The following is a 5,246-nucleotide window of genomic DNA, read 5'->3' as shown; positions in this document are numbered from 1 at the left end:
CTGATACTGGTTTTCTTTCTCTTCATTCCTTCCATAATAACTTTTTAACAGTAATTATATATCATAAAAAATATGTTTTATGAAATTAGTCAATGTAGTCATGCCTGTCAGATTGAAATACAAACACAGGTGTACAGAAACAAATGCATGCCATACATAGATTAGATTAGATTAGTACTTGTTCCATAGATCATGAATACGACACTTCGTAATGATGTGGAACATGTCAGGTTAATAAAAGGTGTCTATACAAGATATTACATTACACAAAATATGACATGACACTTAATATTTTTAATATTGTGGGAGTTGGGGAAATTACCCACTTACTATACCCAAAAATTCATCTAATGAGTAGAAGGAGTTGCTATTCAGAAATTCTTTTAATTTCCTTTTAAATGCTATATGGCTATCTGTCAGACTTTTGATGCTATTAGGTAAGTGACCAAAGGCTTTTGTGGCAGCATAATTTACCCCCTTCTGAGCCAAAGTTAGATTTAACCTTGAGTAATGAAGATCATCCTTTCTCCTAGTGTTGTAGCCATGTACACAGCTATTACTTTTGAATTCGCTCGGATTGTTAATAACAAATTTCATAAGTGAATATATATATTGTGAGGCTACAGTGAAGATCTCTAGCTCTTTAAATAAGTGTGTGCAGGATGATTTTGGATGAGCTCCAGCAATTATCCTCATTAACACGCTTTTGTGCAATGAACACTCTTTTACTCAATGATGAGTTACCCCAGAAAATGATGCCATATGAAAGCAGAGAATGAAACTAGGAGTGGTAAGATAATTTACTGAGATGTATATTGCCAAAATTTGCAATGACCCTAAGAGCATAAGTTGCTGAACTCAAACATTTCAGCAGATCCTCAGTGTGTTTTTTCCAGTTCAACCCCTCATCAATGCATACACCTAGAAAATTTGAATATTCTACCTTAGCTACTGATTTCTGATTGAAGTCTATATTTATTAATTGTGTCATTCCATTTACTGTGTGGAACTGTACATACTGTGTTTTGTCAAAGTTTAATGAGAGCCCATTTGCAGAGAACCACTTAATGATTTTCTGAAAAACATCGTTTACAATTTCACCAGTTAATTCTTGTCTGTTGGGTGTGATAGCTATACTTGTATCATCGGCAAAAAATGCCAGCTTTGCATCTTCGTGAATATAGAATGGCAAGTCATTAATATATATTAAGAACAGCAGAGGACCCAAGCCCGAACCTTACGGCACCCCATTCTTGATTGTTCCCCAGTTTGAGAAATCACCAGTTTTTTTGCATATTATGTGAACTACTTATTTCAACTGAGCACCTGATACATACATAAAACATATAATTAAAACGATGAACTCACATTTGACAGCAAGAGTTACAGCAACGAAAAACTGTCTTTATATGTTCAACCTTTTTTTATATTGTGGGTTGCCTATCTTCACATTAATGTTCACAGGACATGATATACGAAGGAGATATTTCCAGCGATCATAAAACATCTAGTCAGACTACCATCTGCATATTGTATGTTGTTAGTATCTAGTTTCTTAAGGCACAGTTTACAAAAAAAAAACAGGATAAAGACAACTGTATCCTCACAGAACACAATAAATGGGTTCACAGTGATGCTCACAAATGATCTAAATACTAAAATGAACCTACTATTTCTCACTACTGGCTTTTCCATCAATTACAACTTAGCAGATATTAGCTGTAACCTTACTGTCAGAAGTTCAGAAATAACAGTTACTTAAAACAAAGTGTTATTCTGAGGAAAGTTAAACACAAGCACAAACTCTCATTTCCCCATCACGCAAAACTAACAAATTGTTCTAAAATAAGGAGACACTAGCCATATGGGTCTAATAAATATCAAATAATGTGATTACACAATAAATAACAGATGCAATACAGGTAACTAAAAGTAACAACGTGAACTCATAGGAATTGCAGCAGAAGTTATTACGGTAAGTAAAGCAAGTAACAAGCTTTGCTTTATTGTTAATGCATCACAAATGGCAACTCATCTACACACTAGGAGAAGCAGGGAAAGTCTAGCCATTTGCATTAAGTAAATGCGTAAGAGTATGATTACAAAATTGCAAGGTACAGACTTGGTGGTACGTACTTACCTTCAGGATGCAAAATTCCAATATCACCAGCAGACACACTAAAAATTTAAAAAAAAAAACTATTCTTAGCTTTGAGGACTGTTGGTTTCTTCCTCATAATGGTAAGAGGGAGAGAGTGAGAAGAAGAGTCATATCACTCAGACCTTTTGATGAGAGGAAACAACCAGATATGAGAACGAGGGGAGAGAATGAGCGGTCACAGTTCTTGGAATACCAAAATTCTGTCCATCCTAATATTCAATATATAATGGAATTTGAGAGGGTGAGGAGGCTGAGGAAGGCCACCTGGCTGAAACAAGTCACATAAATACACTCCTGGAAATGGAAAAAAGAACACATTGACACCGGTGTGTCAGACCCACCATACTTGCTCCGGACACTGCGAGAGGGCTGTACAAGTAATGATCACACGCACGGCACAGTGGACACACCAGGAACCGCGGTGTTGGCCGTCGAATGGCGCTAGCTGCGCAGCATTTGTGCACCGCCGCCGTCAGTGTCAGCCAGTTTGCCGTGGCATACGGAGCTCCATCGCAGTCTTTAACACTGGTAGCATGCCGCGACAGCGTGGACGTGAACCGTATGTGCAGTTGACGGACTTTGAGCGAGGGCGTATAGTGGGCATGCGGGAGGCCGGGTGGACGTACCGCCGAATTGCTCAACACGTGGGGCGTGAGGTCTCCACAGTACATCGATGTTGTCGCCAGTGGTCGGCGGAAGGTGCACGTGCCCGTCGACCTGGGACCGAACCGCAGCGACGCACGGATCCACGCCAAGACCGTAGGATCCTACGCAGCGCCGTAGGGGACCGCACCGCCACTTCCCAGCAAATTAGGGACACTGTTGCTCCTGGGGTATCGGCGAGGACCATTCGCAACCGTCTCCATGAAGCTGGGCTACGGTCCTGCACACCGTTAGGCCGTCTTCCGCTCACGCCCCAACATCGTGCAGCCCGCCTCCAGTGGTGTCGCGACAGGCGTGAATGGAGGGACGAATGGAGACGTGTCGTCTTCAGCGATGAGAGTCGCTTCTGCCTTGGTGCCAATGATGGTCGTATGCGTGTTTGGCGCCGTGCAGGTGAGCGCCACAATCAGGACTGCATACGACCGAGGCACACAGGGCCAACACCCGGCATCATGGTGTGGGGAGCGATCTCCTACACTGGCCGTACACCACTGGTAATCGTCGAGGGGACACTGAATAGTGCACGGTACATCCAAACCGTCATCGAACCCATCGTTCTACCATTCCTAGACCGGCAAGGGAACTTGCTGTTCCAGCAGGACAATGCACGTCCGCATGTATCCCGTGCCACCCAACGTGCTCTAGAAGGTGTAAGTCAACTACCCTGGCCAGCAAGATCTCCGGATCTGTCCCACATTGAGCATGTTTGGGACTGAATGAAGCGTCGTCTCACGCGGTCTGCACGTCCAGCACGAACGCTGGTCCAACTGAGGCGCCAGGTGGAAATGGCATGGCAAGCCGTTCCACAGGACTACATCCAGCATCTCTACGATCGTCTCCATGGGAGAATAGCAGCCTGCATTGCTGCGAAAGGTGGATATACACTGTACTAGTGCCGACATTGTGCATGCTCTGTTGCCTGTGTCTATGTGCCTGTGGTTCTGTCAGTGTGATCATGTGATGTATCTGACCCCAGGGATGTGTCAATAAAGTTTCCCTTCCTGGGACAATGAATTCACGGTGTTCTTATTTCAATTTCCAGGAGTGTATTTTCTTCTCATCGAGTACTGCCTCGAGTACAATCACAAAACAAGATATGACAAGGCAAGTACTGTGGTATAGGCTTCAAGTTTCTGAGAAATCATAATTATGGAGTCTTTCTGAAAGGACATCAGGAAACCTTATAAATATATATGACAGTAGTATCTGTTCCCGAAAGAACAGTTACCGTGGATGACCATGCAGCTTTGCTAGAAATGAAATGATAATCAAATGGACACCCTAGCTGCAAACAGGCGTTGATGTACTTCATTGGGGACATGTTGAAAATGTGTGCCCTGACCGGGACTCGAACCCGGGATCTCCTGCTTACATGGCAGACGCTCTATCCATCTGAGCCACCGCGGGCACAGAGGATAGTGCGTCTGCAGGGACTTATCCCTTGCACGCTCCCCGTGAGATACACATTCCCAACATGTCCACACCACTACATTCGTAGTGCGCCTAATAGATGTTTGCCCATCATACTCATTACTCGTGGCAGATTAATCTACCATGCCCGAACTCGTACGGGACTTGGTAGATTAATCTGCCACGAGTAATGAGTATGATGGGCAAACATCTATTAGGCGCACTACGAATGTAGTGGTGTGGACATGTTGGGAATGTGTATCTCACGGGGAGCGTGCAAGGGATAAGTCCCTGCAGACGCACTATCCTCTGTGCCCGCGGTGGCTCAGATGGATAGAGCATCTGCCATGTAAGCAGGAGATCCCGGGTTCGAGTCCCGGTCGGCGCACACATTTTCAACATGTCCCCAATGAAGTACATCAATGCCTGTTTGCAGCTAGGGTGTCCATTTAATTATCATTTCAAACCTTATAAACAAAGATGGAGGTTCCAATTTAATCAAGCTCTGGAATCTGTCACCCAGCTCATTAAGGTTTTAGCAGTCACATCAGCCATTTGAGCTGATATACAATGAGAAGCTGTAAGTCGCACAAAACAAGGGGCAGAAGGTAATGAACTTACATTGAGTGATCCCTGGATTCAAACTTGGCAACAGAACCTCAATCTAGTTAGGTGAGCACATACACTGTCACTCCTTGGAGCACAGAAAAAGGTCAGTGGCTAAAGTATTTGACCAAAAAATGAAACTGCCAACTCAGAAAACAAACAAAAAATATCATAATACAAGAAGCGCTCTGTGATCGTGGATCATGTGATCAGTACATTGCCAATCCCTCCAGCAGTTATCGCCAGCAGATGAAGCCTAATGATGGCACTGCTTCTTTATTCAAGTAGCTCCTCATTTGGTCTCATGTGGCTGAGGGAACCTGGTTCAACACCCCCCCCCCCCAAAAAAAATCTCCTCAAAGAAAAAACATTCACAAATTACACAGTGAGGATGATTACTGTGAAG

At 43.6% G+C, this 5,246-nt stretch overlaps 1 non-coding gene across 1 annotated transcript; it reads right to left on the bottom strand.

Moving 5' to 3' along the window:
- Nucleotides 1-4,157: 4,157 nt before the first annotated feature.
- Trnat-ugu (transfer RNA threonine (anticodon UGU)) lies at nucleotides 4,158-4,232 on the bottom strand. Its single transcript has one exon. It is a non-coding gene; the product is annotated as a tRNA-Thr (tRNA).
- Between the last annotated feature and the right edge of the window lie 1,014 nt (nucleotides 4,233-5,246).

The sequence above is a fragment of the Schistocerca serialis genome, chromosome 2, assembly GCF_023864345.2.
Source record: "Schistocerca serialis cubense isolate TAMUIC-IGC-003099 chromosome 2, iqSchSeri2.2, whole genome shotgun sequence".
Lineage (NCBI taxonomy): Eukaryota > Metazoa > Arthropoda > Insecta > Orthoptera > Acrididae > Schistocerca > Schistocerca serialis.
Note: the sequence above shows the minus strand (reverse complement) of the source record. Positions and strands in the feature narration are given on the sequence as shown.